Raw genomic sequence first — 24,800 nt, 5'->3', positions numbered from 1 at the left:
TTACCTGTAAAGTCACTGTTTCTGTATGTTCTCTCTGTTCCTTTCTGGACTGTGTTACTTTTGGGCTCTCTCTTTGCTTTGAGGACCCCTTTCAATATTTCTTGTGGGGCTGGTTTGGTGATCACAAATTCTTTTAGTTTCTGTTTGTCCTGGAAGCTTTTTCTCTCTCCTTCTATTTTGAATGACATTCTAGCTGGATAAAGTGTTCTTGGCTGCATATTTTTCTCATTTAGCACCCTGAATATATTATGCCAGTCCTTTCTGCCCTTCCAAGTCTCTGTGGATAAGTCTGCTGCCATGTGTGCTGCCAGTCTAATGTTTTTACCCTTGTAGGTTATGAACTTCTTGTCCAGAGCTGCTTTCAGGATTTTCTCTTTGTCTCTGAGATTTGCAAGTTTCACCATTATATGTCAGTGTGTGACCTATTTTTACTGATTTTGAGAGGGTTTCTCTGGACTTGGATGCCTCTTTTCTTCCCCAGATTAGGGATATTCTCTGCTATAATATGCTCCAATATACCTTCTGCCCCCCTCTTTACTGGGATCCCAATTATTCTAATACTGTTTTGCTTTATGGTATCACTTATCTCTCAAATTCTCCACTCGCGATCCAGTAGTTCTTTATCTCTCTTTTTGTAAGCTTCTTTATTCTCCATCATTTGGTCTTCTGTATCACTAATTCTCTCTCCTCCCTCATTTGTCCTAGCAGTTAGTGCATCCATTTTTGATTGTACTTCATTAATAGCATTTTTGATTTCAACTTGTTTAGATTATATTTCTCCAGAAAGGGATTCTCTAGTGTCTTCTATGATATTTTTCAAGCTCTGCTAGTATCTTTGTAATCGTTATTCTGAACTCTAGTTCCAATATCTTAGGTCCATACTGATTAGGTTACTGGCAGTGCTGTCTCTTGTTCTGTTTTCTGAGGTGAGTTTTTCCATCTTGTCCAGAGATGAATAGATGAACGAGTGAACCAAATACTGTAATGGCAAGAATAACCCCAGAGGAATATACACTAAACAAATCAGAAGAGTCCTGAAAGTGAAGGAAAAAGAAAAAGAATATAATCAGACAGGTGCACAGAATAGAGCAATACACTGGATCCTGTGTGTATATTGGTCCGTTTGTTAGAAAATTAGATCTCAAAATTGTAAAGAAATAAAAATATATATGTACAAAAATAAAATTAAATACAATGAAAGGGTAGAATGTAACTATAAAAATGAAAATTAAAAGACAAGAAAAACAAGAAATATAGACAGGTTGACAGAGCAGGGCAATACACTATATCCTGAGTGTACTTTGGTCTTTTTTTTTTTTTTTTTTAAGATTTATGTATTTTTTAGAACAGGGGATGGGACAGAGGGAGAGGGAGAAGCAGGCCCCCTACCGAGCAGGGAGCCCAACGTGGGACTTGATCCCAGGACCCTAGGATTATGACCTGATCAGAAGGCAGATGCTTAAGGACTGAGCCACCCAGGCACCCCTGGTCAGTTTTTTAGGAGAAACTGCATCTCAAAATTGTAAAGAAAGAAAGACATATATATAGAAAAATAAAATTAAACACATTGAAAGGATAGAATGTATCTCTGAAGATGAAAATTAAAAATGACTTTACCAAAACAACAAACAAAAAACAGAAAACAAAGAAAAAGATAATATGATCAGACAGGTGAAGAGAATAGAACCATACACTTGATTCTGGTTGTATATTGATCTGTTAGAAGAAACTGCATCCCAAAATTGTAAAGAAAGAAAAACTTACATATATACAAAAATAAAATATAGTGAAAGGATAGAATGTAAATGTAAAAATGAAAATTAAAAAAGATTAAAAAGAAGAGTTGATAAAATGAAAAACTGGCTCTAAAAGAAGAGAGGGGAGAAAAATTAAAATTGAAAGACTAAAGAATCGTAGGGAAAAAACCGTGAATTCTATATGCTACATTCCCCTAGTGCGGAAGTTTTGCGGTTCTCAGTGATGGGTAAACTTCGTTTGGGCTGGATGTTCTTGCTGATCTTCTGTGGGAGGGGCCTGTTGCGTAGATTCTCGAGTGTCTTTGCCCTGGGCAGGGGCAGGATTGTACCTCCGTTGCCAGGGGCCCAGGTTAAGTAATCTCCGCATTGGTCTATGTGGCTTTTGTTCCCTGAAGGCTTTCCGCACAGCTTTAGAGGATTAAGAATGAAAATGGCGGCCTCCCAGTCTCCAGCCTCCAGCCCGGAGTCAAAAGCTTGGGGCCCCATTCCTTAGTGCGCCCTCAGAGAAAAGCAGTCAATTACTCCGTCTCCCTGGTCTCTGTCCACACTCAGTGCTCACCCAGCCTGTGACGGAGCGTTTCTGTCTCAAGCACAGGACTCCCTTTCGAGTCTCCAAAAGCTGCAGTCTCCTGTGGCGCAGTCCTGCTCAGCTTCTCCCAGGAGAGGAAGGGGGGTCTCCTGGGTTCTGCTGCTTGCTGGGCCCCAGCTCGGAGAGTAGTCAGCCCACCGACTGTGCCAGGCTTCGCGATTTATGGCAACCCCGAGCTGAGAGCCCACTCCTGGGCTCGCTGATTGCAGCCCCCTTCCTGGCTCCAATGCCTGGGAACTCTGTCGCACTCAGGCACCCCTGGATACCCTGTGACCCAGAGAATCCTGAGACCACACTGTCCTACCTAGGCTTCCGTCCCCGTTTGCCTCCTGAGCGCCTTTCAGGCAGCCACGTCCCTCACCAGAGCAGAGTTCTGTGCTAGGCTGGTGTATCATTTTCCAGTGCCGGCTGACGGGGCTCCTTTCCCCTGTGGTTTATTATCCCATATATCGCCTCGGATTCACTTCTCTGCACCTCCTACTTTGCAGAATGTGTGGTTGCTTTTCTGTTTGCAGAGCTGCAGCTATTCTTTTCTTAGGTCTCCGGTTGAGTTCGCAGGTGTTCGGAATGATTTGATAGCTATGTAGCTGAATTCCTGGGACCAGAGAAACTAAGGTCTCCTAGTCTTGTGCCATCTTGGACCCAGCTCAGACTTCCATTTTTTTGTTGTTGTTCAATTTTTTATTTTTTTTTTCAATTTTTTAAAAGATTTATTTGAGAGAGCAAGAGCACGTGATGGGGGAGCAGTGGGAGAGGGAGAGAATCTCCAGCAGACTTCCCCCTGAGGGTGGAGCCAGCACAGGGCTCGATCCCCCCACCCTGAAATAAGGACCTGAGCTGAAACCAAGAGTTGGTTGCTCAACCAACTGAGCCACCCAGGAACCCCTTTTTTTGTTTCATCTTAAGAGTATATTTTATTTATTTATTAAAAGAGAAATATTTTTTTATTTTAAACTGTTAGGATTTGACCACAGGTTAGTTCCTTGTTGGCAAACGAATACATTAATAAATTCAAGAGTGTAGTTTTTATTTATTTCTTTATTTGGGGAGGAGGGGCAGAGGGAGAGGGAGAGGGAATAATAAGCAAGCTCCACACCCAGCTCCTAGCCTGATTCCAGGTCTGATCTCACGACCCTGAGATCATGACCTGAGCCGAAACCCAGAGTGGAATACTTAACTGACTGAGCCACCCAGGTGTCCCAAGAGTGTAGTTTTTAAAAATACTTCTTTCAACATAAAATGTTAGATCTGGAAAATACTTGAATAAAAATATAAACAAGTGCACATTTTACTAATATTTTTATTGAAGTACAGTTGACATACAGTGTTGAGTTAGTTTCAGGTGTACAATTTCCTTATTTGACAAGTGTGTATGCTATGCTACGCTCACAAGTGTGGCTACCAGCCGTCACTGTAGAATGCTGTTACAGTACCACTAACTATATTCTTTGTGCTGTATCTTTCATCCCTTTGACTTTGAAACCTCCATTCTAATTTAAAACTCTCAAATCTTTATTTCTGAGAGTGACAGGCAGCTAGCTATTTATTGGGTTCAGGAAGTTAAGAGGAACCCACTTCCTATTTCTAGATTAAATAATGCAAACCCCCATCTCAGATGAGTGCATTGAGGAATAATCCTCACAGTGCTCAAAATGCCACATTTTTATTACAACTTAAAGAGCTACCCACTTTTCAAGATACGTGCACCCTTTGCCCATGTCTCTGTAGTTTGGTTTTGTGGTTTAATGCCTCTTGTTTTTTATGTCCAGATTTCAAGGGGTATGCTTATTCTCAACAGTGTTTTTCTGCTGACATTTATGTAAGAAGATTGTATGTTGTATTTCACAAACTCAGTACAACCTTTCCCCCCCCTTCCTCCTTAAAGCAGTGTGCAGAAGAGTCTCAGTTATATTCCAACTGTCCTTGTTAGATTTTCATTTGGAAAATCCTGCTGGGTGTCAACAAAGGGGAATGCGAATTCTGGATGGGCCTGGGACTAAGAAGCCATTTTACTGCCTACAAAGAGCAGTGGTCTTTGGCAGTGTTTTAAGTATATTATATTGTAGCATGATAATTTGCTACGTGTGTTTACTGTGTTTTAATTTCCTTTTAGGAAAGGAGAAGTCTCAGGAGATAAGATCAGAAAGGTATAGGGTAGTCAGGTCACGTGGGCCTGGTAGACGAGGGGGTAAGGACTTTGGATTTTGAGTTAGAGATGTAACCAGGGTTTTCAGTGAAGGAGTGACATGATCTGTCTGAACATTTGAAGGGTCATTCATGCTACTATTAGAGAGCAGATTCGGGGGTGGGCGAGGTGAGGAAAGTTCACAGGGAAAGAGTGAAACTGAGGAAACCAGTTAAGCTATTGCATTAGTCCAGGCTTTGACTTAGGTAGTACCAGTGAGGAATATATGAAGTAGTTATATTTCACATATATTTTGAGAGTGGAGCCAACGGGATTTGCTAATTGATCAAATATGGGATATGAATGAAAGAGAGGAGTTGAGGATGATACTAAAGGTTTTGGCAGAGCAGCTGGTGAATAGTTTTGTCATTTACTGAAACTAGAAGAGGGGTAGTTTTGGAGGGGAAGATCAAGAGCTCAATTTTGAGTGTGTTACGTGTGAGATGCTAGTTAGACATCTGAGTGATGCTGAGTAGGTAGAAGGATATAGAAATCTGGATTTCCGTGCCAAGGGAGGTGGAGGAGTCAGGGTTCGGAGATAAAGCCATGGGACTAGTTGGGATCACGAAAGGAGTAAATATAGATAGAGAAGAGAAGTTGGAGGATTGATCATTCCAATTTTCCAACTTTTAGAAACTGGGGAGATGAAGCGAATATAGCGACTGGGACTGAGAAGTTGCAGTCAGTAATGTGGGACATTTCCCTGAGGCCAAATGAAGAAAAGGATTTCAAGAAAGAGAGTGGAATCAGGTCGGTCAGTTGCTGTGAATAGATGAAAAAAGATGAGGATTCAGAATTGACTCTTGGGTTTGATTGTTTGTTTGAAGTAGGCTCCACGCCTGGTGTGGAGCTCAGTGCAGGGCTTGAACTTGCAACCCCGAGATCAAGACCTGAGCTGAGATCAAGAATCAGCCACTTAGCTAACTGAGCCAGCCAGGCACTCCTTGACTGTTGGTGGTGGTCTCTGGGAACATGGCAAATAGTGTCTTTTCTTTACATCACTACCTTGCTTCTGTGGATTAAAACACTAGCTGATATTCTTGTCATTTGCTCTGAAACTTCACTTCCTGTCACTGTTTCACCCTTGACCTCTTTATGTTCTCTAGTTCTAAACTTTGGACTCCAGACCCTGACTTTAATTTTCATTTCTTTCCTTTTGTTTTTAAGATTTATTCATTTTAGAGAGGGAGAGAGCAAGTGAGTGTGCGCATGTGCAGGGGGAGGGGCAGAGGGAGAGAAACTCAAGCTGACTCCCTGGTAAGCCAGGATTCTGATGAGGGGCTTGATCCCACAATCCTGAGATCATGACCTAAGCTGAAACCAAGAGTCGGATGCTCAACTGACTGAGCCACCCAGGTGCCCCTTATCTTCATTTCTGGTCTCTTCCCTCAGTTTTCCACACTTTTCTGACTCTTCTCAGGATGTTGCATGTTTTTTTTCCCTTAAAAGCTCCGGATGTGGTTTGTTCTCCTGGGCCCAGCATCTTGCTGGCTAAAGTAGGATTTGTAACTATTTTTGGTGTGTGTCTTGGACTGCTTTGGTATTCAGGTGAGGTTTATTAGGCCCCTTTCCAGGAGAATATTTTTAATTGCATAAAATAAAATACATGAGATTACAAAGAAAATCAATTATGCTGGAATGTAGTTATCAAAACAGTAAAAACTAATTTGTAATAAAAGTACATTTGCTTCTTTATTAATGCATTAAATGACATATTTTAACAGTGTTCCTAATAGCTCTCATAAATTCAAAATAGTGATATGTGTGGGGAAAAAAAAAACCCCAAAACCTCAAAGTAGTGATATGTGTGACATTTCAGTATACCTGCAACAACTACTATGTGAAAATCTATGTGATTTTTATTAGTGTCGGAGTCACCACAAATACTGTCAATACTAATGTGGTTTGTTGCTATATTAATAAGAGAATACATTTTTTATTTAATATTAATTTAATGATAATAAAGATAAAATTTTATTCCCATCTAAGTCTTGGGTCCCAAGTTAAGAACCTAGAGAACTGTAATGCTGGTGTGAGCAGACCATTGCATGGGCCACCAGGTGGAAGAACAAGCCTTGTCTACCTGGAAGCATACTGTTACTTTGGCCCCCTGGCACCTTCTCTGCCTGTGGGTGCCAGGGCAGGTTCTTGAGCCAGAATAGTAATTTTATAAAATGTATTTGAAAGAAAAAACAGAACACTCATTGTAGATACCGTCATCCAATGTAGTATGTTTGGCTTGTTCTGTACTAGATTCTTTCAAGTTTCAAAAATTTGCCTCCTCGTTTCTTCTTTTGCTGCTGTATACTTCTTTTTCTTATTAGCTTATCCAAAGCTGCTTTAAGACCTGCATTTTATGCTTCAGGAATCAAGTGTGAGCACTCTGTCTACATCCTTTGTCTTCTGGGGCAGGGACAGCTAGAGAGGGAATCTGGTGGTTTTGTGCATTCTTTCACTTCTTGGCTGCTTCTGCATTGTCTTCCAGTGGCAAAGGGCCCTTCTCTTAGTGGCAAAGGAGTGAGTTCTGATATTTGGGGCCAAAGGTCAAAGAGAAACCATGCCCATTTTAAAATTGGGTTGTATGTTTTCTTAGTGTTGAGTTTTGAGTTCTTAGAATACTTCTGGATACCAGTCCTTTATCAGATAACGCATTTTGCAAATATTTTCTACCAGTTTGTGGCTTTTTTTTTTTTTAATTCTTTGAACGTCTTTCACAGAGCAGAAGTTTTTAATTTTAATAAAGTCCATTTTATCAATTTTTTTCTTTCATGGATTATGCTTTTGGTGTTGTACCTAAAAACTTACTGTCAAACCCAAGGTCTCTTAGATTTCTTCCTTTGTTATCTTCTGTAAGTTTTATAGCTTTGTGTTTTACATTTAGGTCTATGATCCATCTTGAGTAATTTCTGTGAAAGATGTAAAGTCAATGCCTGGGTGTTTTTTGTTTTTGTTTTATTTGTGGATATCTGTTTGTTTATTTATTTTAAAGATTTTATTTATTTGAGAGAGAGAACACAAGCCAGGGGAAAGGGCAGAGGGAGAGGGAGAAGCAGACTCCCTGCCAAGCAGGGTACCCAACACGGGGCTCAGTTCCAGGACCCTGAGATCATGACCTGAGCTGAAGGCAGACACTTAACCAACTGAGCCGCCCAGGTGCCCCTATTTTTAATTTTTTGAGGAACCCCCATACTGTTTTCCACAGTGACTGTACCAACTTGCATTCCTACCAACAGTGCACGAGGGTTCCTTTTTTCCCACATCCTCACCAATAGTTGTTATTTCTTGAGTTTTTGATCTTAGCCATTCCTACATTATTCTTTTTATCAGTGCATAAAATATCATAAAAATCTACCTTTAAACAAATCTAAAAAAGTTATTTCAATAAGTATGAAATAAAAATGTTTAATATTAAGAAAGTGTCAAAGTTTAGTTGGTAGCATTTTCAGTTGCACATGGAATAGTCAGACATCTGAATCAATGGCATGGTGAATTTTACAGAATATGGTAGATGGCAGTGGGATGTTTTAGGTTCAGCTAAACATTTGTCTTCAGACTGGTAAAACTGCCATAGGTCTCACTTGGCAGCACTTTATTCAGAAGGATTTAGGACAGAAACTATAAGTAAGATAGTGAGAGTCCTGGAGCACCTGGCTGGCTCAGTCGGTAGAGCATGTGACTCTTGATCTTGGCATTTTGAGTTCAAGCCCCACATTGGGTATAGAGATTACCTTAAAAAGAAAAAAATCTTAAAAAAAAAAATGATATTGGGAGTCCTTGCAGCCATCCATGTAGTAGTTCATATTTTCCGAAGTGCTCTTCTGACAACTTAAGTTCAAAGAAATGTTATGTACATTTGGTGCTGCAGAGAACTCCATAGGCATAGTTTCTAGGATCCTCTGCAAGGGACATGCCTAATTATATGTCACCAGACCAAGAGAAGCTCAGAAACATGGCTTCCTACTAAGTGTTTATCGTACTTCCAGTCCAGATGCAGCTTACTTGTTTGGCAATTTCTGTCATAAGCAATGTTGCCAAGTAATGTATAGGTTGCATGTTGTTTTAATCAGGTTAATAGGGATTATCCCTAAGTCACATTCTCATACATGAGGAGAAGGGGTTTTGCTCACCTTAGGTAGACAGTCATGCCTGCTGGCTTTTTATTTATAGTTTTTGTTTTAGTTATCTTTTTTTTTTTTTTTTTTTTTAAAGATTTTATTTATTTATTTGACAGAGATAGAGACAGCCAGCGAGAGAGGGAACACAAGCAGGGGGAGCGGGAGAGGAAGAAGCAGGCTCATAGCTGAAGAGCCTGATGTGGGGCTCGATCCCATAACGCCGGGATCACGCCCTGAGCCGAAGGCAGGCGCTTAACCGCTGTGCCACCCAGGCGCCCCTGTTTTAGTTATCTTTTAAAAGGCTTTTCTTACTCCAAGATTATAAGTCTGCATTTTCTTTCTTTCTTTTTTTTTTTTTTAGTCTGCATTTTCTTTTAAAACTGACCTCATTTTTTAAAAATGTACTTTTATCTTTGAGCCACCATTTTCTGTATGGTGTGACATAGGAACCAAAACTTTTCCAAATGACGAATCAGTTGTTTGGATCATTTATTGCATAATCACTTGTTTTCCTATTAGTTAGAAATGTCACTATTAAGAGCAGTTATTATTAGGAGATAGTTCTTCAGATTAATAAACATGTATATTAAAATATATACTTTTAAAGCAATAACTTATTCGTAATCTTATATGATTATGTATTAAACTTTTTTTTTAAGATTTTATTTTTAAATCCTCTCTACACCCAACATGGGACTCAAAGTCACAACCACAACCCCATGATCAAGAGTAGCATGCTTCCCTGACTGAGCTACCCAGGTGTGCCCCATGATTGTGTATTACATTGTATTATCTGTATGCTAAGAATTTATAGGGTCATCTTTTTTCTCAAAGAAAGTATGTGTAGTCTGAAGAGGGGTATATATATTTTTTCTAAATAGTTTTTCCTTATTGAAAGCTGTTAGGCTTATTTAGGTGGCCTTTGAAAGCTGAGCTGCTCAGTAAAGTAGAAAATGGTGAATAGGGGGTTTGAACAACGAGCTTCTAGTTTTAGACCCGCCACTTCACTGACTGCTAATTTGTGCAAGTCAGCATCTCTGTGTTTTGTTTTGCTTAATTAAACTGCATGAATAATAATCCCTATCCAGCCTACTTCTGACTATTGTTTAGTGTTAGATGGGATAATAGATATAAAAGCACCTTTAATTGGAAAAACAGTTTAAATGTAAGGACTTACTGCATCTTAACTTTTCCTCCCTTTCTCTTGTAGGTAGTGTTGGTGCTTCTTTTCAGTGCCAGTCCATCCATCACGACCACATTTGTCATGATGACAGTGACAAGGTGAGGTCTGTGTTGATGTCTATCATGGTGAAAATGCATGTTGCCCTTATACTGTTGGGTTCATTTGCATAACTGTGGACATAGGGCCAGGAGGGTGTGCACAATGTTGAGATCCAGAGGGCCTTCCTGGTTTATGTGTCAGATTATTAGACTGTTCCAGAACACTTGAGGATAATTTTCAGGAGGTGGGCTGGACTCTTGATAAACTCTTCATTTTTTTACCCTCATCCCCGTCACTTGGCTTCCTCTTTTCTTGCACAGAGTGAGAGCATTATCTTAGTGTATGAACAGGTGCTCCCAACACTGCTAATTATCTCAACAATTTGTGTCTGTTTCTAGTTTGAAATCTCTTAGCCATTTTGATTTGGTTTTTGTAGTTGATTGTGTTAGATTATGGTTTCTTCTCATACTTAGTTTTTTTCTCTGTATCCAAAGCCCAATTTAATGGTGAGGATTGAGAACAGAACCTGTCTGTTTCATGCCAAAGAAACCTGCTTTGGGCCTGTTTTTTTGTTTGTTTTTAAAATCAGGTCCAAACTGTTGGTAGTTCTGTTTCATTTAGGTGTTTTGCTTCTTCTCTAAAGAAATCTCGTCTTGGGGGCTTTCCAGTACTCATCAGCACCCTTGATGGCCCAGCCCTTGGAGTAATTACTAATGTGGGTTTGGTGTTTGGAACATCTGGCTGCTGATGTTGGATGGGCTTAAATTTAGTCTTTTCCATCATCAGTTTCCAGTGGCTTCCCTCCCATTTCCTGTGTCTTACATGCAGGAATGTATCACTCCCTTGGTAGTTTTCCCAGGCAGACCAATCCAAGTGATCTTTTTCTCTGCTGTTTTAATCAAGATCCTCCTCCCTCATCCTGTTGGAGCTAGATCAAGAAGGTGGTTGGTCATTGGGATTTTCCAAATGGCTTTCTTTGTTCTGTGTGTTGATCTCTGTCTTTGTGAGCTTTGCTCAGACAGATTTCAGTCTGTTTACAGAGAGAGTGGCATGCTTTTAGCATTCCAGAGTCTCTTTTATTATTACAGTAATCCAGAGTCGTGGATTTAACTTTTAACTTATTTTAGAAGCAAGCCACTGAGACTGCTAGACTCTATAGTTGGCTCTATAAAATTCAGTATACCACAGGTTGTAGAAATGAGCATTTGAAAGTGAAAGAGTGATGATAGAGGGAAAGGCAGAATCACTTTAGGCCAGTAATATTGCATACATTTGTGCTTTGTAATTGTGAAGATGTTTTTGGGTGAAGGTCTTTCCCCTGCTAAGTATCATATGCTTTTCTCTATTTGTTTGTTTGTCGGGGTCATGCCGAACTGTGCTCTGTTCTGTCTCCAGGTTCAAGGGTCTGGAGATGAGATTTCTCTCCACCTATGCCAAAAACTTGCCATCTACTTTAAAATGTTTTTGCTCCTAATTTCTGAATCTTTGTATGACCAATTTTGTTGTTTTAGGAGATGGCATTTTTTTCCTGAAATACGTGGGAAGAGGGAAGAGAACTTAAGAGCTTTTGTCACTTGATCTGCCCAGTTCTCAAAGAATTGTGAGAAACTGCTCTTCCCTCTCTCCTGCTTGCCATGTGTATACTTATGGTTATTTTCCCAGAGGGGAAATGGAGAGAATGGATTCGTCTCTTGACTATGTATTTATAATTTATTCAACTGATTCAGTCAAATGTATTGATTGGCATCTATGTGTCTAAGCACTTAGGAAATGTATCAGAATACAAAACAAAGATTGCTGTTTTTTCAAGTGTACAGTCTAGCTGGCAAGGCAGACAATAAAAATAAACTGTTAATACATAAATAATAGAATATGTTAGAATAAGTGCAGTGGATTAAAGAAAATATAGAGCAGAATAAGTGAGATGAGAACCACCAAGAGTTGGATAGTACAGATTGCAACTTTCTATAGGATCATCAGGCATTTTTCTGGGGAGGAAAACCGTAGATAGCATGTTTAAAAATCAGATCTTTAGGGGCGCCTGGGTGGCACATCGGTTAAAGCGTCTGCCTTCGGCTCAGGGCGTGATCCTGGCGTTATGGGATCGGGCCCCACATCAGGCTCCTCTGCTATGAGCCTGCTTCTCCATCTCCCACTCCCCCTGCTTGTGTTCCCTCTCTCGCTGGCTGTCTCTATCTCTGTCAAATAAATAAAATCTTTAAAAAAAAAAAAAAATCAGATCTTTATGTCTGCAACAGCTGCTGACTTCGTTCTGTAACAAATCGGTATTGGTTTTGCAAGCAAAACCAAAAATGAAACTGCTACCTGATACGTACCACTTGAATGTGCGTGTGCACACATATACACTCACAATACATTCTCTCACTTTGAGAATTGAAGGGATTATAGGGCACAGCCAATTTAGCCCTCTTTTTAAAATAAACTTGGAAGCTGTGACCCCACTGGTAGAAATGACTTGTTCAGGAGTCACTCTGTAGTGCTGGGTCTAGACCAGATCTTCTGTCCCCTATACAAGTCATGCAAAATAATTGCTTAGGTATTCTGATTGTGGAAACTGTCAAAACACATGTTTATGCCTTGCTTAGTATCCTCATTTAGCTTTCAGACATGATCCATTTCTCAGATCTGGGAACCAAAGGTGATTTTTCTTAAAAGTGGCCTCAATCTAACTAAACTATGTGTGACTAGGGATGGAACCAGCGGTGAGATGAATAAAAATTTTTTTAAAAAGGTTTTATTTTTTGTCAGAGAGACCGAGAGAGAGGGGGAGCGCGCACAAGCAGGCAGAGGGAGGAGCAGGCTCCCCCTGAGTAAGGAGCCGGATGCGGGACTTGTCCTGGGATCATGGCCTGAGCCAAAGGCAGACACTTAACCGATTGAGCCACCCAGGCGTCCCAAGATGAATTAATGTGTAGCCTCAGTGGTACACTTTCCCAGAGTGGCCTGGAACACTTCCAGGAAGGCTGGTCACTTGAGAGAGGGAAATGGGAGAATTCTTTCAAAATTGGCATGTATGTGAATGGCTACTCAGAGTTCTGGACAAAACTTCCTTTTGCTAGCCATTTGTCAGAGAAGAAGACATCAGTCTGGTTTGTGTACAGGTAATGCCATGCAGACTACTTTTAGGGAAGGTAGGAAATGTGTTACTGGTTTTTCTTTCATGACTGTATACTTTCTTTTAATCTTGATCTTTTACATTTTTTAATTTTTAAAAAAAGTTACATGTTGATTATAAAAAGATATGTAGCACTACTTTTAACCCCTCTACCTAGAAGTAACAGTTGGAATTTAGTATTAACAAGATTAATTGAAGTTATATTTGTGTAAAATATTTTTCATCTTTGTAAGTGGTGGTTATTAGTATATTCAGAGTTGTAGAACTATCCCCACCATCTAATTTTAGAACAATTTTAACATTCCTCACTCAAAAACCCATACCTGTTAGCAGTCACTCTCCACTATTCCTTCCCCCAGCTCCTGGCAACCACTAATCTTTATGTCTTAATGGATTTGCCTCTTCTGCCGATTTATAAATGGAATCACATTATATGTGGCCTTTGTGTCTGGCTTCTCTCACTTAGCGTAATGATCTCCAGGTTTGTCTATGGTGTAGCCTGAATCACTCTCCATTCCTTTTTATGGGTGAATAATATTCCATTGCGTGCATCTGACACATTTTGTTTATCCATTCACCAGTTGATAGGTATGTTTCCATACTTTGGTTATTATGAATAACATTGTCAGGAACATTTTTGTGTAAATGTGTTTTTGTTTAGTTGGTCACATGGTATGTTTTTAACATTTTGAAGATCTGCCAAACTGTTTTGCAAAGTGGCTGCACCATTTTGCATTCCAACACATGCATGAAGGTCCCACTTCCTTCACATCCCCATGTTTACATCCGACACTCTTTGGTTGTCTTTCAAGTTATAGCTGTTGTAGTGGGACATCTCAGTTGTTGTCCATAAGGGACATATGTTTTAATTTGCATTTCTCTAATGACTTAAGTATGCTGAGCACTTTTTTGTATGCTTATTGGCCATTCCAAATCTTATGGTCAGTAAAAAAAAAACAAAAACTCGTTAAAGGTCTTTTTTATCATTCTCGGAGATTTTATTTATTTATTTATTTAAGCACAAGGGCAAGAACAGTACACAGAGACAGACTGTGTCATAAGAAAACTCACTCTCTTTGCATTCTCTTCATGGTGAAAATAAAACTAAGTTGCTCTGCTTATCTGTGGCTGTGTAATTAATTACCCCAAAATTCATTGGTGTAGAGCACTTGTATCTCTCATGATTCTGGGGTTTCTTATGCTCAGGTAGGTGGCTCTTGCTTAGAGTTTTCTCATATGGTTGCAGTCAAATTGTGGCTGAGGCTGGAGTCATCTTGAAGTCTTCAATCACATGTTTGATGGTTGATGCTGGTTGTCAGCTGGGACTTCAACTGGGACCCTTGGCGCAAGCACCCAAATGTAGTGGGGGCTTCTTCATAGCATGGCAGTTTGATTGCAAGAGTGACTGCTCCAACAGGACCAGACAGATGTTGTATGGCCTTTTATGACCTAACTTCAGAAGTCACAAAGCATCACTTCTAGTACAGTCACAGAACCTCAGTCTCACCACTCGGGAGTAATGTCAACGTAAGAAGAAGAGAATGAAGGGTGGGAGAACTTACTATGTATGGTCATCTTGGGAAATATAATCTGCATACTATATGTACTTGAACATCAGTTAAGATGGCTGCATAATGTTCTACCATAAGGATACATGGTAATTTATTTAACCTGTCTTTAATTGTAGAGCTTTAGGTCATTTTAAAAAGCTATTATGCATTTATTCATACAGCAAATATTTATTAAGTCCCTACTATGTGCCAGGCACTGTTGAGTCGCCAGGATAGAGTGGTGGAAAGACTAACAAGGAAGGTCCTTGTTCTTCTGGTGTTTATTTTTTGTGAGAAGGGCAGAAAATGAACTGTATATGTAAATCAGTAAATAATCAGATACTCGTGAGTGCTGTACAAGTAGTTGGGCAGTTGGCTACTCTAGGTGTTAGGGAAGGCCTTTAAGAAGGTGACACTTGGGACACCTGTATGGCTCGTTTGGTTAACCGTCTGCCTTCAGGTCAGGTCATCATCTCAGGGTCTTGGGATGGAGTTCCAGTCGGGCTCCCTGCTCAGCGGGGAGTCTGCTTCTCCCTCTGCCCCTCCCCTTACTCATGTGTATGTGTGCTCTCTCGATCTCTCTTGAATAAATAAAATCTTAAAAAAAAAAAAAAAGGTGACACTTAAGCTATGGTCTGAATGATAGGGAGGAACAAGTTGTGAAAATCTGGGCCATGATAGAAACATCACAGGGAGAGGAAAGGGCTAGTGCAAAGGCCCTGAGGCTAGAAAGATTGCCCAAACAGAAGGAAGGCTGATGTGCACAAGCAAGGTGGATGAGGGTAGAAGTGGTATGAGATGAGGTTGAAGAGGTAGGCACAGGGCAGGTCATGTAGAACTTAGTAAGCCAGGGGAAGTTTAGTTTTCGTTCTGTCTGTTACAGGAAGCCTTTGGAAGGTTTTAAAGCAAAGGAATGACATGGTCTCATTTATATTTTTAAACAGCAAAAGCTGCTGTGGTAAGATTTTTTTCTAACTGTGGTAAAATACACCTAATTTAGAATTTACCTTCTTAATCATTTTAGGTCTGGTACAGTTCAGTAGTGTTAAGTACATTCACATTGCTGTGCAACCAAACGCCAGAGCTCTTTTATCTTGCAAAATGGATACTGTATATGCATTAAGTACTAACTCCTTGTTCTCTCCTAAACAGCCCCTGGCAACTACCATTCAACTTTCTGTCTCTATGAATTTGAGTGCTCTGTGTACCTCATATAAATGGAGTCACAAAATATTTGTATTTCATTAAGATTTATTCATTTGTGGGAGAATGGGAACATGCACAGGGGGTGGGGCAGAGGAAGAGAATCGCAAGCAGACTCCCCTCACAACCCTGAGATCACCACCTGAGCTGAAACCAAGAGCTCCATGCTCAACCAGCTGAGCCACCCAGGCGCCCCATATTTGTCTTTTTGCGACTGGCGTATTTCACTTAGTGTTGTCAAGGTCTGTTCATGTTGTAGCATGAATGTTGGAATTTTTTTCCTTTTAAAGGCTGAATAACATTCCGTTGTATGTATATAACACATTTTGTCTATTCGTTCATCCATGGATGGACACTTGGGTTGCTTCCACGTTTTGGCTCTTGTGAATATGCTGCTAGGAACATAGATGTACAAATATCTCTTAGAAACTCTGCTTTCAGTTCTTTTGGGAATATACCCAGAAGTGGAATTGTGGAACTGCTATACTGTTTTCCAAAGTGGCTGCACCATTTTGCATTTCACATCCTTGCCAACACTTGTTATTTTCTGTTGTTAATGTTTTTAATAGTAGCCATCCTATTGGGTGTGAGGTCGTATCTCATTATGATTTTGATTTGCATTGCCTTACTGATATAGTGATACCGAGCATCTTTTCATGTGCTTATTGGTCATTTATCTTCTTTGGAGAAATGTCTATTCAAGACCTTTGTCCCCCCCTCCTCTTTCTAGAGAGAGTGCGCGCACGTGTAAGTTGGTTGGGGGGGGGGCAGAGGGAGAGAGAATCTTAAGCAGGCTCCATGCCCAGTATGGAGCCTGATGCTAGGTTTGATCCCATGACCCTGAGATCATGACCCGAGCCGAAATTAAGAGTCAGATGTTCAACCGACTGAGCCACCCAGGTGGCCCAGCCTCTGCCCATTTTTAAATCAAGTTTGGTTTTTGTTTGATTATAGGAGTTCTTTATGTATTCTGGGTATAACTCCTTATCAGACAGGTGATTTGCAAATACTTTCTCCCATTCCAGAGGTTTCCTTTTTACTCTGTTGGTTGTGTCCTTTGCACAGAAGTTCTTATTTTGGGGGCACCTTGGTGATTCAGTCGATTCAGCATCTGACACTTGGTTTTGGCTCAAGTAATGATCCCATGGGTGATGGGATTGAGCCCTGCCTCAGGCTCCGTGCTCAGCAGGGAGTCAACTTGGGGATTCTCTCCCTGTACCCTTCCCCCTCCTTGCTTGCTCACTGCCTCTCTCTCTCTGAAATAATCTTTTTTTTTTTTTTAAGTTTTTATTTTGAGGGAATTCCAATTAATCTTTTTCTCTTGTTGCCTGCGCTTTGGTGTCATATCCAAGAAATTATTGCCAAACCCAGTCTCATGAAGGTTTTCCCCTGTGTTTTTGTTTTTTTTTTTTTAAGATTTTATTTATTTATTTGACAGAGAGAGAGACAGCCAGCGAGAGAGGGAACACAAGCAGGGGGAGTGGGAGAGGAAGAAGCAGGCTCTTAGCCGAGGAGCCTGATGTGGGGCTTGATCCCATAACGCCGGGATCACGCCCTGAGCTGAAGGCCGACGCTTAACAACTGCACCACCCAGGCGCCCCTCCCCTTGTGTTTTTACCCTAAAAGTTCTATAGTTTTAGTTCCTAAGTTCAGATCTTTCATTCGTTTGAGTTAATTTTTGTGTGATAGGGTAAGGTAAGGGTCTGTCTTCATTGTTTTGCATATGGATATCTAGTTTCCCAACACCATTGCTGAAAAGAGTGTTCTTTTCCTATTGAATTGTCTTGGGACCCTTTTGACACTTTGGGGGTCATTTGACCATATATGCAAGGGCTTATTTCTGGGCTCTCAATTCTGTTCAATTGATCTATGTATCTGCCCTTATGCTGGTACCACAGTGTTTTGATTATTGTAGCTATGGAATAAGTTTTGAGTGATGTATTTCTTGAGCCTGGATTGCCAGAGTAGAATTGAATCAAAGGATATGAACATTTTTTTTCAGCCTTTGTCTTTTTTGTATATTTTTTCACACATATGCATCAGTTTATGCTTCCCTATGAGAATGCCTGTCTCGCTTCCTTTTCACATTGAATAGCATCCATAATGTCAAGTTACTTTGTCAATGATTGATGAAAAGTGGTTTCTAATTGTTTTAATGAGTATTTCTGTGATTACCACTGAGGTTGTATAGCTCTCTATACATCATTTGTTCCTTAGTCACTTACAGCTTTTTAAAAATTGGTCTTTTGCATAAGTTTCTCTTCTTGTAGGATATTCCTATTTTCCTATCACTTTTTAAATCTTCTGTCATATTTGCAAAAAAATGCCCAGCTTTTAATTTTTAGTGACTTTTTTTCCTGTTCAGAAATTTAAAATTATTTTGGGAGCAAGTCTGTTGGTGGTCCTTTGAAATGTATTTTATTGCTTTTACTTCTAGGAAATCTGTCTCCAGAATATCTTCAGATATTTCCCTACATTTTCTTAAAGTTTTTAAATTTTACATTATGCTTTCTGAGCTTTATGGTATTATATGATGCAGTGTGTTTTTAAATAGGTTCTCTCTTTGCCTTATTGTGGAATATCTGAGGTGATTAGGAATACATTGTAATGTTAGGTATTTTGAGATTATTGTTACGTGGCATTCTTATCTTGGCTTATGAAATATCATTTCTTTCTAAATTTAATTTGTTTTTATTTATAAGACACTGTCATAACAGGAACAAGTAAGCAGAGGAGAGAGAAATAAACTTCTGTGGGAGCTTAAATTTTATATTTGCTCTATAAAGAGTTGTCCTGCTTTAAGGGTTTTTATTTAAGGTGATCATTTCTGTTTTGTGTGAATCTGCTCAGGTAACACACTTTCTTCTTTAACTTAAAGTTTGGAAAAGGCCTCTTGAATGTGGCTTGGACCTGAGGGTACAGGGTTTATAGGGATGTGCCATGTATCACAATGTCTGTGCAAAAGCACCCTGATTAGTCAGTGTCTTAAATGTATGTCATCAGTGGAAGCTACCAAGAGAACCCTGGCATTTTCATTGAGCTGGCCACACCTCATGAATGCAGCGTGTTAGAATTCAATAGCCAGGGGCATCATCCAGAGCAAGGCATCAACTATGCAGTCACATGAGCTCCCCCAGCATTCCCTACAGGAAATTCTGTTTTCCATTAAACATGGTGAAAGTTACAAGATAGTCCTGTGTTCTGATCTGCTTAGAGAACATTCTCATGTTCCTTGCATCTTGACCATTTAAGACCCCTCGCATTCCCATGTCCCTTTTTGGCGACTGCTTTTTCGTTATCTTCTCCAGAGTGAAGGTGCTAGTTGTCTGTCTGCTTTTCTCTTTCTTAACCAGTACTTATACTATGATTTATTTATTTTCTTGAAGCACTTACGTAAGTATAGTCCATGTTTAGTGGCTTTTGGGGTCATATTTTACTTTAGTGTCTAATTCTTAATGATTTGAGTCCTCGTTCCTTTTAGTTGCAGTTGACCAGTTTTAGCGGGCCTTCCTCTCCAGGTGTTTCTGGGATGCCATAGGTATCTTTTCTGGTGGCTGCCTGCCCTCCTAGCTAGCCCTTTGACTCAGGACCTGTTGGTCACCGGCTTTTCTAAGTGCTGCTCCTCTCACTAGTGTCACTTTGGCCCCAGTCTGGGCCCACTTCCTAGGTTATCGCATTTAATAAGACCGTAGTAAAGGGTCAGGGATTTAACAGGGAGTTGAAACAAAGAGAATTTAAAGCTGGGTATGAAATATGGCTGTTCTCAGAGTATCCTGGCCCAGGTTTTGTTTTCTGGGCTTCTCTCCCTAGTCCTTGGCCTACTGCAAGGATAGAATTAGCCTGTCTTTCCCTCAGGGGATGCCCTTAAACACTGCTGTTTCCTCTCCAGAGTTGACTCCCAACTACTTGCATTTACTGTTGGGTGGAGTAAAAATTGGCTCAACTTTTTAGGAGGCAATTTAGCAACATTTCTCAAAATTAAAAAACAAAGACCCTTTGAAACAGAAATTGCATTGTTAGAAATTTACCTTTATGGATATATTTTCTTTTTTAAAGATTTATTTATTTATTTGAGAGAGAAAGCACAGAGGGGGAGAGAGAGGGAGAAGCAGACTCCCTACTGAGCAGGGAGCCTGATGGCAGGACTCAATCCCAGGACTCTGGGATCATGACCTGAGCCACCCAGACGCCCCTATGGATATTTTTTTAAATGCAGGGCAAACTGTATGTGTGTATGAGAGTATTCATTGAATCTTTATAATATCAAAACACTGAAAAAACCCACTAAATATAATACTTTGTCAAAAATAAGAGATGGTTTATCCCTAAAAATGAAATAACAGGCTTTTGTTAGATCTGTATGTGGTTAACTCTTTTCGTTGCCTGGGGCTGTCCAATGGATTTTTAAAAACTATAGTATTAGCATATGATTTGCCCTGAAATTGAGCAGCTGGATCAATTTAGAATGAGAGTCATAGCAATTAGAATTGCTCCCAAGATGCGCCCTATTTGCCAGAACAGAATGAGCAAGGTGACTTTAAGATCTCTGCTTCAGAGGGTATGCATTAAGGCAGGTCATGCCTCAGAGTCCGCTCTTTCTCACGTATCCTGCTCCAGAGATCGAATGTGCCATGATGTGCAGTCCATGCTTTATGGTGCACCCTTGCCTCTCCATTTCTGGTTCAATCTCGGTTTCTGTTTTTCCTATTTTTGGCTCAGCTTATCTTAGGCACTCAGGTTTATTTACTCATCTGTCTTGAACTCTTTCCTGGCTGATGGCCTTTCACCTGGTTCTGCTTTTTACCCCCTTCTCACCTTCACTGCCCTGAGAACTGTCATGGTTCAGTCCCCGGCATCTCTCACCCATACTATGGGAACAGCAGTCTGCCCACTCCTCCATCCCAAAGCTGGCTATATTGGGGGAGGCTTTCAGTGGACTTGGGTTTGGGTGCACCTTTGCTGCCTCTTTCAGGTCTTTGGCAGCTGTAGCTGGCAGCTGCTGATAATTAACCTTTCCAGTCAGACAGGTGGTAACACTTAAGGGTGAAAAGTGCTTATGCTGATGTTTTGCATTAGATCAAGTCTTGTCATGGTTTTGGATAATGTGTAGCCTGAATAGTGCTAGGCCAATACACCTTTCCACTATGTAGCTTCATCTTCTTGGATCCTTTTAGCTGGTTTTGGGGAAAGGAGGGAAATTTTAAGGGAGGAGGGTGAGCAGCGCTAGCTTTAGGAAATTTTGAAATGTCCTCTTTTGTCTCCTCGTTCCTCTCTTTTACTACCCATTCTACTTTTGTCTCTCCTTTCTTCCTGGGATTTTTCTGTTGAGAAAAACGTTGGAATTACCAATGCTATGAAATATCCCATAATTAATTGAACTATTGAGTGCTTGCCGTGTACTAGAACCCTTGCGAGAATCAGACTTAGTCCTTGGCTTCAAGGAGTTCACCGTCTAATGGGCAAAAGATTCAAGTAAATACGTATTTACATGGCAGAATGATTAATGCTATGTTAGAACACAAAATAGAGACCACTAACAGCAGTAGTGGTTGGGGTTGGAGTGACATTACAATCAGGAGACTTGGCAGTGAATATGATGGCACAACCCTATTCCTGACAGTGTTAACAGTGGGAAACTGCCTCTTCATTATAAAGGTCACCGACTCCCAGCAGGAGGATCATTCTCTACCCAACACCTTTTTTGACAGGCCACAAAAGCGTATAGCATTTTTCCCCCTCTGATATTTTTCCTCTATGTGCGTGGTTCTTCAGCATCTGAACAAGTGATTCTTTATCTGCAGCTCTTCAATTATGTGTTTCAGCATTTTAAAATAAGAGATGCCGCCCCTTCCCTTTTTTGTGTATTCTCTACCGGCCAGCATTCTTCTCATACATGATAACAAAGGAGAGATGGGACCTGCTCTTGAGGGGCTTACAGTTTAATGGGGGAAACACACATTAAGTAAATACTGTAAGGAATTGTGTGTGATAGGTGTGTGTAAAGGAACAAGAAAGCCTATAGCCTCAGTCACCTCTCTTACATAGAGGTCCTTCAGATAGTCATTATGTTTAGAGTCTGCGATGTCTTAGAAATACAAAATTGAGCACCAAACTAAATTTTATATTTACTGTTAGGCAGACTGTTTATCACTTACATAAAATTTATTTGTGGTTATTGTTTATGCAGTGTGCTCAAAAATGTATTTCCGGCCATAGAACTCTTCAAATTCACAAGATTGGAAGTTAGTTTTCTAGAAGCAGATTGTGAATTTCATTATGAGATCTTCCTTAAGTTTATCCTAACATTATAGTTGTTTTCCCTTTGTTAAAAATAAGGAAGAGACAGGGGCACTTGGCTGGCTCAGTTGGTGGAGCGTGAGACTCTTGATCTCGGGGTTGTGAGTTTGAGCCCCACATTGGGTATAGCGATTACTTAAAAATAAAATCTTTGAAAAATAAGGGAAAGAAACTTAATTCTAAGTTCGGTTGGCTAACCAGCAAATTCTGCCAAATGTTTAAAGAAGGCATAACACCATTCTTACAGAAACTATTCTAGGGAGCAGAAAAAGAGAGAACACTCCCTGATTCATTTCTAAGGCTAGCATAATCTTTGTAATAAAACTTCACAAAGACATTACAAAAAATGGAAAATAACAGCTATTCTCATTTAAGAACACAGATGTAAAAATCCTAACCGACATGTTAGCAAACCAAATCCAACAATATATAATAAGGGTGATAAAACAGGATTTTATTAGGAATGCAAAATTGGTTTAACATCCAAAACCAGTCAATGTAACTCGCATATTAACAGAAAAATTTTATGATTATTTAATAGATGCAGGAAGATATAAAATTAAACATCCCTTTATGATAAACTTTTAATTTAGAAGTGAAAGAGAACTCTCTTAATTGCTAAAGGGATCTGCAAAAACCTATTGCAAACACCATACCTAATGGTGAAATGTTGGGAGTTTTCCAGTTTGGGAATAAGACAAAAGTGCACATTCTCATTTTTTCTGTTTTAGCATTGTGCTAGAAGTCCTAGCCAATGCAGTAAGACAAGACAAAAAAAGGGAAAAATGTGTTGGAAAGAAAGAAATTGAATGGTCATTATTATCTGCCAACAGGATTATATATACAGAAAATTTAAAAAGATTAAGATAAACTATTAGAATTAATAATTATATAATTATAGCTATATAATTATATAATATACATGTATATAATTATATCTATTTTTAGAATTAGTAATTGTATCTAAAACCTGGAATAAACCAAAGAACAAAAATATGTAAGACTTGTATAGAAAATATAAAGCAATATTGAAAAAAAGTTGATGACTCAGGTAAATAGAAGGATACATCTTGCTCATAGATTGAAGATCAGTATTGTAAAGATTCATCCCAGATCCAGTTCAGCCCAATCAAAACCTCAGCTGTTATTCCCATGTATTAGAATGGTAGGGCACCACAGTAGATAATCCCAGTGACCAGACATATTTGAAAGAGTTTTAATATTTTCCTATTTGGTAAGCAGTGATTGGTATGTTTTTATTTTAGAAGTGAGGGCACTTAAATTACTTGGGTACCTCAGGAAGAAGCTTTTAGTAGTCATTCGGTTTTTACTTCTATTGTGAAAATTGATTTTAAAGAGCAGTCTTGGAGTCAGAAGTCTCAAAAAGCTCTTGCTATAGTCAGTTACTTTGCCTACAAGTGTTGTGCTGTCCCTAACCATGTGTGGGTATTTAAATTGATCCTGGTCAATTCATTAGATGCCTTAGCCTCATTTTGAGTGCTCAGTAGCCACATGTGGCCTCCTTTTGGATGGTGCGGATATTGACCATTTCTATCATAGAAAGTTTTATTGGACACCACTCCAGCAAGGCTTTGCACCTTTTTGAACAGACACCAAATAAAATTTTAGGTGTACTGAGGTTGAGCAACTATTCTGTTATAATTTACCACTTGCCACATTGGGTTGTCAAAAGTGGCCCAGCTAAAGCCTATCTCACTGGTTGGGTGTTTATTAGCAAAATACTAGATTTTCCGGTGAAGAAAATCAATTAGAGAAGAAATTGCAATACAGATTTCATACTATCCAACCTTGAGTTATGGGATTATTGTTTACATCTAGGCGGACTTAATGGGTTAAGCCCTAAGAGCCCAGGGAGCTAAGATCTTAACCATTTGAGAAGGTTTTTCATGGAGTTTGCCTCACAGAGGATTGACTGAGGCCCAAGGGGATTCACATTAAGCTTAAGGGATGGAAACCCTGAAGGACTGTAATAGATTTTTGCTGCTGAGATTCAGCACTTGATGAATCTGGCTCTTTTGATTAGAGAGCTCTTAAATGGTTATTTCCCTTCCCTTTCCCAGTTTTTTTCTTCCTTTCCTCCTCTCATCACATAGCTAATATCCAGGTATACAAGAAAAGTGGTTTCGGAGTGGTCTGGATTATGTAAGGAAGCTTGTGCAGCTGAGGTTCTGCTGGAAGCTAAGTGAATCTACAGCAGTACATGAATTATGAGGGACTCAAGTTAGAAACCCATTGCGTTGGTTGCATCTAAAAGTGGTTGGGATTTATGACTGTCATGAAATGAAAAAAAAAAAAAACTTTACAGTTTGGATGTAATCATCTACAAACTGGCTGCTGTGGAAGACAAAGCGCTTTGGGAGGAAGAGTCAGCTAGATAAAAGGACTACATAATGGAGGTGTGGGGCTGGGGAGGGGGTGTGTTTATCGAATCAGCGCCGGTTATATCATTTTAGCTTCTCTTTGTCCAGGAATTGTAAAGCTTGTGATTTATTGCTGGAACTTTGATTCAGAGTTGTTAAGCACTTGCTGTTGTGTTTCAGGCTGTATTTGGACCTTGGGGTTACAGGGCCAAAACAGAGAGCCAGTCCTCTGATACGGGAGACAAATGCACACAAATAATTACCGCATAGTGTTAATTCATACGTTTTCAGAAGATCCTTAAACATCAGTTTACTCTGATTCCTTAATTTTCCACTAGGCAGCTAGGCCCAGAGCAGGAATGAGA

The 24,800-nt window shown here is 39.8% G+C and overlaps 1 protein-coding gene across 1 annotated transcript in view; it reads left to right on the top strand.

Moving 5' to 3' along the window:
• RNF38 (ring finger protein 38) overlaps nt 1–24,800 on the top strand; it is a 130,285-nt gene that overhangs the window by 53,893 nt on the left and 51,592 nt on the right. The window contains exon 2 of the mRNA XM_040631608.1: nt 9,857–9,927. The gene's annotated coding sequence lies outside the window, so the exon portion shown is untranslated. The remainder of the gene's footprint in view (nt 1–9,856; nt 9,928–24,800) is intronic.

Source organism: Ursus maritimus, unplaced genomic scaffold (assembly GCF_017311325.1).
Source record: "Ursus maritimus isolate PB19 unplaced genomic scaffold, ASM1731132v1 scaffold_17, whole genome shotgun sequence".
NCBI lineage: Eukaryota > Metazoa > Chordata > Mammalia > Carnivora > Ursidae > Ursus > Ursus maritimus.
This window is presented reverse-complemented; position numbering and strand designations above follow the sequence as displayed.